Here is a 13,709-nt window from a genome sequence, read left to right as displayed (position 1 = left end):
TGGGGGAGAGCAGGTTTCATGGTTAGCAAGCAATCTGCTTTGGCCATGTTCAGTGGGGATGTCTATTAGACCTCTAAGTGGAGAGGTCAACTGGGCAATTGTATATATGAGTACAGAGTTCACAGTAGTCAGAACTGGAGACGTGAATTTGAGAAACACCAGGACTAGATGTCGTGGCTAAGGAGAGAATGCAGAATAGGGGGCCGAGGACCAGATCCTGGAACATACCAACATTTAGAGGTTAGGCAGAAAAATATACAAAAAATAGTTTGAGGAGTGACCAATGAAGTAGAAGGAACACTAGCAGTGTGTGGCACTGTGGAAACCAAAAGAAAGTGTTTCTACGAGGAGGAGGTGATCATCAGTGTCAGGTGCTACTTAGAGGTCAGGTGTTATGGAGGACAGAGAACTGGTCATTGGTTTGGCAAGCTGGAGGTTGGTGGTGACAAGAGCTTTAATTGTGTTATTTTTCTTGAACTTTTGGTTTTAATTAATTAATTAAAATAGAAGTATAGTTGATTTACAGTGTTGTGTTAGTTTCTGGTGTACAGTAAAGTGATTCAGTTATACATGTATATACACATCTTCCTTTTCATATTTGTTTCCATTATACGTTATTATAAGATACGGAATATAGTTCCCTGTGCTATACAGAAGGACCTTGTTGTTTATCTATTTTATATATAGTAGTTTGTATCCGCTAATCCCAAACTCCTAATTTATCCCGCTCCCCCCCTTCCCCTTTGGTAACCATAAATTTGTTTTCTATATCTGTGAGTCTGTTTGTTTTATAAATAAGTTCATTGGTATAATATTTTAGATTCCACATATAAGTGATACCATATATTTGTCTTTTTCTGTTTTACTTACTTCACTTAGTATGATAATCTCTAGGTCCGTTCATGTTGCTGCAAATGGCATTATTTCATTCTTTTTCATGGCCGAGTGGTATCCCATTGTATATATATACCACATCTTCTTTATCCATTCATTTTTCAATGAGCATTTAGTTGCTTCCATGTCTTGGCTTTTGTAAATAGTGCTGCTGTGAACACTGGGGTGCATGTATCTTTTCGAATTAGAGTTTTCCCCAGATGTATGCCCAGGAGTGGGATGCTAGATCATATGGTAACTCTATTTTTAGTTTTTTAAAGAATCTCCATACTGTTTTCCAGAGTGGCTGCACCAATTTACATTCCTACCAACAGTGTAGGAGGGCTCCATTTTCTCCACACCTTCTCCAGCATTTATTATTTGTAGCCTTTTTAATGATGGCCATTCTGACTGGTGTGAGGTGATACCTCATTGTAGTTTTTTTTTTCTTTTTTTTTTTTGGCTGTGTTGGGTCTTCGTTGCTGCACGCGGGCTTTCTCTAGTCGTGGTGAGCGGGGGCTACTCTTCATTGTGGTGTGCAGGCTTCTCATTGTGGTGGCTTCTCTTGTTGCGGAGCACGGGCTCTAGGCACACGGGCTTCAGCAGTTGTGGCACAAGGGCTTCAGTAGTCGTGGCACACGGGCTCAGTTGCTCCGCAGCATGTGGGATCTTCCCAGACCAGGGCTTGAACCCGTGTTCCCTGCATTGGCAGGTGGATTCTTAACCACTGTGCCACCAGGGAAGTCCCCTCATTGTAGTTTTGATTTGCACTTCTCTGATAATTAGTGATGTTGAGCGTCTTTTCATGTGCCTACTGGCCATCTACATGTCTTCCTTGGAGAAATGTCTATTTAGGTCTTCTGTCCATTTTTTGATTGGGTTGTTTTTTTGTTATCGAGTTGTGTGAGCTGTTTGTGTATTATTGAAATTAAGTCCTTGTCGGTCACGTCATTTGCAAATATTTTCTCCCATTTGTAGGTTGTCTTTTCGTTTTGTTTATGGCTTCCTTTGCTGTGCGAAAGCTTGTAAGTTTGATTAGGTCCCATTTTTAAATTTCTATTGCCTTGGGAGACTGACCTAAGAAAACATTGCTACAGGGCTTCCCTGGTGGCACGGTAGTTGAGAGTCCGCCTGCCGATGCAGGGGACATGGGTTCGTGCCCCGGTCTGGGAAGATCCCACATGCCGCGGAGCAGCTGGGCCCGTGAGCCATGGCCGCTGAGCCTGTGCCTCCGGAGCCTGTGCTCCGCAACGGGAGAGGCCACAACAGTGAGAGGCCCGCGTACCGCAAAAAAAAAAAAAAAAAAGAAAGAAAACATTGCTATGATTTATGAGAGAGCTTTAATTTTTAATGGTGAGGGTGGAAGTGCAGTTGAAGTGAGTTGAAGAGGGAAGAGAAGAAAAGTAGTCATCAGCATGAAGATAGTATGTGATTTCAGCCATTTAAAAAATATATAATATATACATGTTGAAGGTAATAAAAAAAGGAATATGGCTGATTTTGTGGTAGGAGTATGGGGCTCATTAGTTTTGATTTTAAATGTTCTCTTTTTTGAAAAAGTACAGAGGTATTGTGTTTAAAAATAATATATCACATCAAAAATTGTACATGAATGTTCACAACAGCATTATTTATAATAGTCCAAAAGTGGAAACAAAACAAAAACAAAAAACCAAAAGTGGAAACAATCCAAATGTCCATCAAGTGATGAATGGATAAACAAAATGTGTATATCCATACAATGGAATATTATTCATCCATAAAAAGGAATGAAGTACTGACACATGTACCAACATGGATGAACCTTGAAAACATTATGCTCAGTGAAGGAAGCCAGTCACAAAAGACCACACAATGTATAATTCTATTTATATAAAATGCTCAGAATAGGCAAATCCATAGAGAAGGAAGGTAGATTAGTGGTTGCCAGGGGCTGGAGGGAGGGGGAAATAGGGAATTACTACTAGTGGGTATGTGGTTTCTTTTGGGGGTGATGAAAATATTCTGGAATTAGTGGTGATGGTTGCACAACAGTGAATATACTGAAAACCTCTGAATTGTATACTTTAAAAGGGTGATTTTTATGGTACATGAATTATATCTCAATTTTAAAAATTACAGTTTAAGTACAGAACACTGAGGGAATAAGAATGTGTCCTTGAGTTTTCTGAGGTCCACAAATGAAGCCTGAACTTAAAACAACTATGCAGTTTCTCTGTATCCTGCCTTCCTCTTCCTCTCACAGGGCTACTACTTATCACCTCAAATATCCATCTCCACAGGGATTTACACGAAACCAAAGAAAGCAAAAGTGAAAAAAAAAGGTGCAAACTATTACAGATAGCTTATATATATAACTGTGAAAAGGATCACTTTCTCTCTCATTTGTAACTAACACTTTTCTAACACTGCTCAGCATGAATCTGACATCTTAACAGCAACTGTGAAGTCAGGAACTCCCTAAGCTGCTGAAACCAGGTTTCCACACCAATTTTTTGTTTTGTTTTGTTCAAGGCTAAACAAGATCCCCAGGTGTATGACTTCACATGGAGTTGCAGTTTCTTTCCAGTACACTGAAATGAAATACTCTGCCCAAAGCAAAAGTCACTAAAAGCAGTTTAAAGGAAAAAGATGCTTATAAACCAGGAGACCAGAAAAGTACATCAATTTGCAAGACAGACTCTAATGGGGAAAAAATGCTATTTCCGAATCTACTTGTACAGATATGCCTCCCTGTCCCGAGTTTTCTCCACAGATCGGGCGCTTACTTGGTCCCCAGCCACACCCGAGCTGGGGTCAGGTAGGACACTGGCTGTCAGAGCCCGAGGCTCAGGGGAGCTTCTTCCGAGCACTTCTGGGCACTTTACACAGTTCTGCTCTTTTCTACTGAGAACACAGATGACAGACTTAAGTGGTAGCAGGATACATGTAAGCTGTAGGTCAGAAGAAAATCTCTGCAGCATATACAGTCACTGGGTTTATCATGGGAAGGAAGTGCGGGACTCTCCTCTGAGTTTTGTAATTATACTAACACAATGACATTAACAGAAATCAAAATTTTTAAAAATTCTGCTATTTCCTAAAATTTTTTAAAAAGTTTGCCATCTCAATAAATCACACTTTCTTCTTTCCTATGCTCTCTTTTGGTTTTTCTCTACACACATACACAGTTCTTATATTTCAGATTTTAAAATATTTTTCTCTACTGCACATCAAATTATCAGCACTTCCCCAGTAATCATGCAGTATTTATAACCATATGTCCTATAATTTACTAATGTAGTCATCTGTAGATACAACATTTAAGCACCTAACAGCAATTTTTGCAATAAAAACAGTGCTGTGAGGAACTTGCCCTTTGAAGATTTTTTTAAATAAAGTATATTTGTCTAGTTTGGGAGAGGATTTGGATTTTTTAAAAATGTGCCTTTTCTACTTTATAGTGTCAGCTTTGTAAACAGAAATCAAAGAATAGATTAGTAAAAAATTATTGCTATTTGAGTTTAATACGTCACTTGAAGCAAGGTAATTAACCTAGTGATCCCTAAAATGAACCTAAAATTTTATAATATTATAATAATAGGACAGTGGAAAATTACTATTTTAATAGTTGGCTCTTGGGACTTCCCTGATGGCACAGTGGTTAAGAATTCGCCTGCAAGGACTTCCCTGGTGGCGAAGTGCTTGAGAATCCACTTGCCAATGCAGGGGACACGGGTTCAATCCCTGGTCCGGGAAGATCCCACATGCCGCAGATCAGCTAAGCCCATGTGCCACAACTACTGAGCCTGTGCTCTAGAGCCGGAGAGGCATAACTACTGAGCCTGAGCACCTAGAGCCCGTGCTCTGCTACAAGAGAAGCCACCGCATTGAGAAGCCCACGCACCTCAACAAAGAGTAGACCCCGCTTGCCACAACTAGAGAAAGCCCACGCACAGCACCGAAGACGCAATGAAGAAAGAAGGAAGGAAGGAAGGAAGGGAGGGAGGAAGGAAGGAAGGGAGGGAGGGAGGGAGGGAGGGAGGAAGGGAGGAAGGGAGGAAGGGAGGAAGGGAGGAAGGGAGGAAGGGAGGAAGGAAGGAAAGGAATCTGCCTGCGTCCGGGAAGAGCCCACATGCCGCGGAGCAACTAAGCCCGCGTGCCACAACTACTGAAGCCCGTGTGCCTAGAGCCCGTGCTCTAGGCAACAAGAGAAGCCACCGCAATGAGAAGCCCGCACACCACAACGAAGAGTAGCCTCTGCTTGCTGCAACTTGAGAAAGCCCGCGTGCAGCAACGAAGACCCAACGCAGCCAAAAATAAATAAATAAATTTATTTAAAAAAATAAAGTTGGCTCCTGAATGCTTCCCAGAGAGGAGGTTTATCTTTGGGAAAATATTTTGATAAGCTCCTTAAAGGTGGAAGGTAAACCTTGAAGCCACAGATTAGAAAAGGAGAGATCTATCGATTGTCTAGCAAAGGAAATTAATGGAAATTTGGAGGTAGGGGTGGCCTGGACTACAGAGGGGAAGGGAACAGCAGTCCAGAGATGGGTAAGGAGCTGCATCCTTCAGGACAGAGCCACCCATGAGACAGTGACATGCTGCGTGCCTGGGAGTGGGGAGGCCTTAGGGGTGGACCAAATGCCTCTTAAGCAAAGAACAATCCAAACCCCAATTTAAGTTAGTGTGCTTGTTGCAAGGTAATACCCCTTTGCCATACATACCTTCAAGAAAGCCTGCTGGACTCATAATAGCCTTGACTGTGGTTTGAGGGGAAAATCAAAGAAAGGTCTGAAAATAGGGATAATAATTCCTACCTTACACATTGTTATGAGAATTAAAGAAGTTAAATTTAAAAAACCTGGGGGAGGGTGTTGGCCTTCTCACATAATGTGGGATATAGGGCTTATGTTCATTTTATTGACATTCCAAGGTAAGTGATTTAGACTGATTATGTAATGTACGTTTTATTAGCTTATCTTATTTCTTTATTTAGGCATATAAAACAACTACTTTTAAAAAATACAAGCTACACTTCAGCAATACCATGGAGTTTAGTTCCCTGACTTTACAATATTGTTCCCTCTCTCTTAAATGAACTCCATCAGTGGTCCTCAAACTGCAGAGTGTATCAGAATCACCTGGAGGGCTTCTTTAAAACCCAGACAGGGCTTCCCTGGTGGCGCAGTGGTTAAGAATCTGCCTGCCAATGCAAGGGACTGGGTTCGAGCCCTGGTCTGGGAAGATCCCACAGGCCGCGGAGCAACTAACCCCGTGCACCACAACTACTGAGCCTGCGCTCTAGAGCCCACGAGCCACAACTACTGAGCCCGCGTGCCTAGAGCCCATGCTCCGCAACAAGAGAAGCCACTGCAATGAGAAGCCCGTGCACCGCAACGAAGAGTAGCCCCCTCTCACCGCAACTAGAGAAAGCCCGCGCACAGCAACAAAGACCCAATGCAGCCAAAAATAAGTAAATAAATTAGAAAAACACAAAAACAGACAGCTCTTAAAACCCAGACAGCTGGGGTCCACCCCTCAGAATTTCTGATTCTGCAGATTCTACTCTCTACCCAGCACAGAAATCCTTTTTAAATGCAACTGATTATTTCCTTCTCCTCTTTAAAGCCCCTTTTCTTCCCTCTGACTTTTGGAAAAAAGTCCAAATTTGTTAACTTGACTTTTAAGATTGCATGAGCTAGTAGTCCCTGCTGACCGTTCCAGCCTCATCTCTCAGCCTTAGACACTCGCTCGATGCTCCAGCCGCAGCACCCTTCTTTCAGACCTTAGAACCCACCACTTTCTCTTACAGCATGCTGCTAAATGAAGCAATTACCACAGTATGGAAAGAAAGTCTCAAAACTTGAGCCCCACCAAACACCACGATAAAGCAGCTAGTGGCACTAATCTTCTAGAACTGGCTCCCCCCTCCAGTCACCCCAATCATTCTTGTTGAAAACATGTTTATTATTCACTTTATTCTTAATCTCCCCAGTGAAAAAGGCATCCAAATTTCTCAAACTGCCTCCTTCCAAACAGGCATCAGCTAAAGAGCAAAACGACCCAGGAATCAACACCTGGGTGCGCTCCACTCCCTCCACTCCCGCTCCCACAGGCTTACAGCTGGGGCTGTTTCCCCGACCCTGAGTCAATATTTTCTTTGTGACCAGAGATAGTGTTCCTTCAGGCAAGATTTAGGCATGACTGTGCAAGGTAGAGCGCGGACTGGAAACACAGACGAGGGAAACAGGACTCTCCCCGCCAGAACTCCACAAGCCCAGATATGGCTCTCCCTCTCCTGCACAGCAGCACCAGGTAAATGAGGCTCTCCTGTGCAGGCTTCTGCACCAGGCCCATCCACTCTAGGTCTTCCTGTAAAATAATCACCCAAGGTAATCTGATCACTCCCCTAAGATTTACAGCCTAGAAGCACCTGGACTGTGATAAGGAAAGCAGAAGTAATGTACTGCATGGACCTTCTGTCATTCCTACCACCAGGGCTGGGGAGCAACACCCTCCTTAGAAGTAAAAGTGAAACAAACAATGGGTACCTAACCTCAACTCGACATTCAGGTAGCTCTGAAAAATGCAGACAAGAGTTTTTGAGGAAAATAAAGCTCCTTGAGGGCTGACTGGCAAAAAAGGGCACTGAAATATTTATATTTAAAGCTTTATATTAGCATATTAGGAGCTTCGGGAGCTTCGGGCACTTAAAAGGAACAGATCATAAATATAGTTAACAAAGTCCCTATTCCTCATATAATGAAACCATAGAGGTCAAAAACTACCTTTAAGTCACTCATTTGGCCATACCATCCATATAATTACTGGGAATTTTTCATTTGCAGATATGAAAACACCTACCTAATAACCCTAGAGTATGGTAATCCAATCCTATGTACTTTGTGGCAGTGGTTAGATGGAGGTATTAGAAGGGAGATACAATGAAAGAAGGAAAAGTGTTTACTGAGCATTTACCATACTTACTAAGCACTCCCCATTTTACACTTGAGAAAACCAGGGCTCAGAGAGGTTAAGCAGCTTGTCCATATCAGTCAGTGAGTCAGAAGTGACTCCTAAGTGGTCCCTCTCTACCACACTGACTAGTACAACTGAGTTGTCAATTCTCCAGCACAGTGCTCTGGGAAGACATAGAAGCCACTTGTGCATATGTAAGAACAATGTACCTTGACTTGGGAATGGAGCCCAGTGGGAGCCAGGCAGAGTTAAAACATGATACAAGCAACTGTATTAAGAAACATAAATTTTTGTGAAAATTCCAAATTAAATATAAATTAGGAGAGAATCCCCATAGTACAAGAGCAAATGAATTTCTCTAACAGACCTGCACCTATGTTTAGAGATCATTAGCTTCTTCAGTGCTGGGCGCAGGGCAAAGGCTCTTAGATCAGTCACGAATGATGGAGTTAGAAGGATCTTTTGAGTTTATCTCCCTCTTACTTTTTTCAAAAAAAAGAAACTGAGGCTAAAGACGTCAAAAGACTCATTTAAAGCCGTAAAGAGAGTAGGTGACACAGCCAGACCAGAAGCTAAGTCTGCTATTTCCACTATTCCAACCTCAAACTGAATCAAAAACTTGGGAACAACATGGTAACAGGCAAACTGCATTACACTCAGACCAGCATCATTATCACCAGAAATTTCAGGAAAGATGTCAGAGGAGGTTGTCCTCCTGCTGTTATAAACCTTAGGGTTAGACAATAACTTTTTTTTTTTTTTTGGCTGCGCGGCATGAGGGATCTTAGTTCCCCGACCAGGGATCGAACCCATGCTCCCTGCATTGAAAACGGCCAGGGAAGTCCCAGGAAGTTGCAATTTTAAATTAGGTGTTCAGGGAAGGCTCAATGAGAAGGTGATGTGAAGAACGTAATGGGCAGGACTTCCCTGGTGGCACAGTGGGTAAGAATCCGCCTGCCAATGCAGGGGACACGGGTTCAATCCCTGGTCTGGGAAGATCCCACATGCCACGGAGCAACTAAGCCCATGCACCGCAACTACTGAGCCTGTGCTCTAGAGCCCGTGTGCCACAACTACTGAAGCCCATGCACCTAGAGCCCGTGCTGCGCAACAAGAGAAGCCACCGCAATGAGAAGCCCGCACACTGCAATGAAGAGTAGCCCCCATCTCTACAACTAGAGAAAGCCCGTGTGCAGCAACGAAGACCCAGCATGACCAAAAATAAATAATTAAAAAAAAACTGTTAAAAAAAAAAAAGAATGTAAGGGGCTGGGTGAAGCAGGGGTGTGAGACAGAGACAACAGGAAACCAGGCTGGCCATACAGGGAAAGGCAGGAACAGTCTGTTCTAGAACAATCTCTAGGGCTCAGAGTCTGGAGACTGAGATTTCAATCAGAGAATCATAATTGAGGAGAACTTTACAGGTCATTTAGTACAACTACCCATCACATTATTAAACACCTTTATTACAACTCTCAGGTGACCATCTTGTCACTGTTCCTCACCCTAAGTGCGCATAATACTACTATAAAGGGTAGTTGTGAAGACTGAGCTAACAGAAGTAAAATTCTTAGAACTGTGCCAAGTCTATAGTAAACACCAATAAATAAGAGCTATTATCGAGTGGTGACAGTAGTAGTAATTATCCCAATTTTACAGATAAGCAAAATGAGGCATTGGGAAGCAATATCACTGTGTTAAGTTTTCAAAGTTTAAAGTGGTAGAGCCAGAATTTGAACTTTACTGTAGGTGCTAATTACTATATCCCACTGACTTCAAAAGCAAAAACAAAACAAAAAAGTGGTACTTGGACTTTAATCCTATAACCTCAAGTCACACAAATTAATGATATTTACAAATGAAACTCAAACACAAGAAGAGGGAAATGATCTGTTGTTTCATGTATTTAGAATGTTAGCTAGAAGGCAACTAGGTATCTAGGAAGACCAGGAATAGTTGTATGGTTTTGTTAAGGAAAAAAAAAAATCTATTAGCCCTAATTGGAAATCAGGCCCTTCCCAAGAATAAGCCTTCTGATTACTGGACTGGTGCTTCCAATCTCATTTCTCATGTTACTCTTACTGATAAAGGTATTTAATGATTCCAAAGAAATTAACTTCCCCAAACAATCCAGAACATTAGCAGAGAAAAAAAATACATACAAAACCTACATCACAAACACTTAGAAAAAGCAGAGATGTGTTTATAACTGAAAAAGAGGCATAATATTGGAAGTGAAAACACAGCAGTTAACTGTGCCTACAGAAAAGAGGTGAACGTCTCTCTCCTCATTTATGAATTGTGAGCATAAATTAACAAGCCTAAATGTTCAAAAAGGGGAGGTGATTATATGTATACTGTTTCAAACAATGGTGTCTTCAAAATCAGTTCATAAACCACACTGAACGTCAGTGTCGTTACTTCAGTCACATGGTGCTGCTGGGAGTCTAGCACCTCCCGCGAGCTGAACAACATCCTGTGAGGTATTCACTCCACAAACATCTACTGCCCAGTGTTCTAGGAGAGAGGAGTGGGGTGGTGAAAAAGACAAAGGCCCTACTTTCACAGAGCTGACACTGTAGGCAGGTATTATGAAGAAGAAATTAAGGCTCAGGTCCCAGGTCTGGCAGACTCTAAAGCCCACACTGTATATTTCAACTGTACCATCTCTCACTGGCGAGATACAACTTCTAAAAGTCCACACCTAAGCATGCAGTCCTGACACCACTGTCGGGAACAACTTAGGGTTTCTCTCTGTTGGCAGTCCACTATCACCTTCTCAGTGAAGTCTTCCTCCCCCACTCCCAAGAGCAAAGACTGCTCAGTCAGGAGTTAACATACAGTGACATGTATGAAATTCTTTTTCTCCCTCATTAGCTCCTAAACTCCCTCAGGGCAAGAACCATATCTCAGCCTCTTTGTAAGTCTAGAAGATGGTACCTAAGGTAGGTATTCAATCAATGGCTGAGTGGAGTTCATGAGAAAAATTTCAATAGAGTAGAGGGGTGGGGGCCAGACTGCAATGAAATAAGGAGTAAACGGAAGAGAAGGGCATAGAGTTTGCTTTTTAAGGACAAATCTAGAAAGGAAACAGATGGGAAGTGACAGTAGTTTGAAGAAGAAGGGTGGCCACAGGAAAGGTGGGTTTTTTTGTTTTTTTCTTTGAGAATGAGACAGACTTGAACATATATGTTGGTAGGGTAGACAGTGCAGCAGGAAGAGCGGGGATGTCAGAATCAGAGACCTGAATTTGCATTCTGGCCCTGTCACTATGTCTGTGGACAAATCACTTAACCTCTGTACTTCAACTTACACACATATAAAATGACAATGATAAACCTGCACTTCACTGTGACGATTACAGCACTTGGCAAAGAGAAGAGATTCAGTAAGTGGTACCAATGATTATTACCGTATGTGGAAGCCTGGTGTGCTAACCCCTCCCGCATAGTTTGTGCTTCAGTCCAGATTTCCTGTCTCACTCCTTGTGTAATATGTGACGGCAAAGAAACAAGATTCTTATTTCTCCTGTATGTGCCACCCTCTGTGCTATTCCACTTCCTTGTGACAGTCCGCATGAGCTCATGAATGGCTGCTGTGGAAAATTACTGATGTCACCAGCTGAGGAAGAGAGACAATCTGGAGAATAAGCAGATGAAACTGATGTTAAATTATCAAATGTACCAGATTTTGAGCTCCTGCCAAAGTGTTCATTGAGAACTAGGAAGAGAGAAACCAAAAACACAAACACACAGAACCTTGTTTAAGTTTCTAAGCCAACAAGGTGTCCCCAGCATCCACTCTGGGCACTGAAAGATAGCAGTATGATAAAAGAGATGATTCCTGAGGTCCTTTCTCAATATTTTACCCTGACGTCAGGTTCATTTCTGTGAGGTACCTCACCGACTCTTCTGTCAACCTGACAAGTTCCCAAATTCACAAGATTAATATTTAACAATTTTTGTTCACAGCCTTCTAAAGTTGATGCCATGGGTCGTGTTCACCTGTTACCTATATCTGGTCAAGAGAAACACCTCACCCCGGCCCTCTCTCCCAGATTACACACACCCATGCTTAAAAAGGGATAGAAGAGGGCTAAAGCCCAGGCTAATGTAACAATTAGTGATGAAAAGGCTACAGACACCTGTGATTATTAAAAGACGAGAAAGATATTGACTATTATTTAGAATCAATTACCAGCTAATTATGGAGAACACAAATAAATATGTAAAACAAAGAAGATATAACTCCATCGTTTAGAGTTCAGAGAGAACTGGAAGATACGGAAAAGAGATGAGGAGGAAATATATGTGTACCTACAAACTTAATCATAAACAATCACAAAAGCTACAAATAAACAAGTCGAAGTTGAAAATTCACTTTTTGTGAAACAGAGTCTGATTAGGAACTTGAATTTACCAAGAAAGAAAAAGAAAGAAGGGTAAAGAATATTCCAGACACCTCTAAATATCCCACCAAAGAGCAAGCAAAAAAGGGCCACCAACCCACCACAAATCGCATATGCAGCACAAGACTGGAAAATATGATACAGTCATTCGTCACCAAAAAGAGACTTTAAATCACCTCTCCCCCCCGCCCCATATAAAAAGCATCTTGGATCTATCATTAAACCATGTATGAGAACAATTTTCAAAATTCCAATCCTAACCACACTGGCTGAGTCCTGGATAGTACATGCCTCAATTTCTCCAGCGTTAAAAACCCATATTACAGTGTGTTCAGAGTCTGGCCAGAATCTGAGCCTGTGTTCTGACCGCAGACTTGAATCTTTAAGGTAAAGTTACAAGTCACACCTGAAGAGGACTCTGCTGCTGTAAACGTATTCGAAGCAGCCGTTTTATCAAAAAAACCCAAAATACAAAAAAGGTCGCCAGCCTGAGGTGCGGCTTCTGTAAATTGCTCCCAGCCGCAGGAGGGGGCCGTTATCGGGCTCGAGCCCCCAAGGCACTACAGCTCAGGCGCCGGGAGCCCCCCATTACCGCTGGGCCGGCTGGGGGTCCCTCCCCGGGAGGCCGCCCCCCGCCCCGAGCACCGCCCGCGCCCCTCAGGCCTCGCGCCCGACCTCGAGGGCCCGGGCCTAGCCGGGACCCCAGCCCCGCGCGCCGCACGAGCGAGGGCCGGCCGGCGACGGCGCCGCCTTGCCCCTCGGCCCGTAAGTCCGTGGGCCAGTCGGTCGGTCCACAGCCCCTAGCGTCCCCACCGGAGGGGCATGGGTGGGCGCCGGGCCCCGCAGACCCAGCGAGTCTCGGCCAACCTCTCGCTCCGCACTCACCTGCCCCGCGGGGTACGTCCAGCTGCCCCGCAGCCGCGGGTCTCCGCCACCACCGTGCCAACGCTCGTCAGGCTCCAGGCTCAGTCCCTGTCGGCCCTCGGCGGCGCCACCGCGCACGCGCGCTGGGCCGAGCGGGCGGCCGCGAGGCATGCTGGGGGCTGTAGTCTTTCGGATCCGTTGGCCGGGAGCTGCGGTGGGGTCTGCGCGCTTCTGGACCCCGCACACCAGCCCCCTTTCGGAGACTAGGCCGCGTCCTCCGCCGGGGGGGTGGGGGGGGGGGGGGGTACTGGGGGTGGAGGTGGAGAGGCGACCTTCGAAGCCCAATTTTGGCCCAGCGATGCCCACCTGGCCTCCCGTCTGCGCTGCAGCCCTACGAGTTAGGGGAATATGGGGTCGACCAGTGGTCAGGATGGGGGATAGACGCGGCAGGGCTCTGGGAAGGAGCGGCTTACCTGATATTCATTTTCTAAACATTTAAGTGCCTTCTTTACGGGTGTACAAACCAGTCCTAGGCCAGCCTGATCCACTCTTACACAATTCACAAGCCTTGGAAGGAGCCGCAACTAGTAACAAATTGGTTGAA

At 44.0% G+C, this 13,709-nt stretch overlaps 1 protein-coding gene across 7 annotated transcripts in view; it reads right to left on the bottom strand.

Moving 5' to 3' along the window:
• SGSM3 (small G protein signaling modulator 3) overlaps positions 1-13,252 on the bottom strand; it is a 34,718-nt gene extending 21,466 nt beyond the window's left edge. For 6 of the 7 annotated variants that reach the window (XR_003433021.1, XM_027107744.1, XM_027107748.1 and 3 more), the window contains exon 1: positions 13,127-13,252. The gene's annotated coding sequence lies outside the window, so the exon portion shown is untranslated. The remainder of the gene's footprint in view (positions 1-13,126) is intronic. The other variant, XM_027107745.1, reaches the window with a different exon arrangement.
• Positions 13,253-13,709: the final 457 nt, after the last annotated feature.

Source organism: Aethalodelphis obliquidens, unplaced genomic scaffold, assembly GCF_003676395.1.
Source record: "Aethalodelphis obliquidens isolate GAN/ISIS:26980383/991018 unplaced genomic scaffold, ASM367639v1 scaffold8, whole genome shotgun sequence".
Classification (NCBI taxonomy): Eukaryota; Metazoa; Chordata; class Mammalia; order Artiodactyla; family Delphinidae; genus Aethalodelphis; species Aethalodelphis obliquidens.
This window is presented reverse-complemented; position numbering and strand designations above follow the sequence as displayed.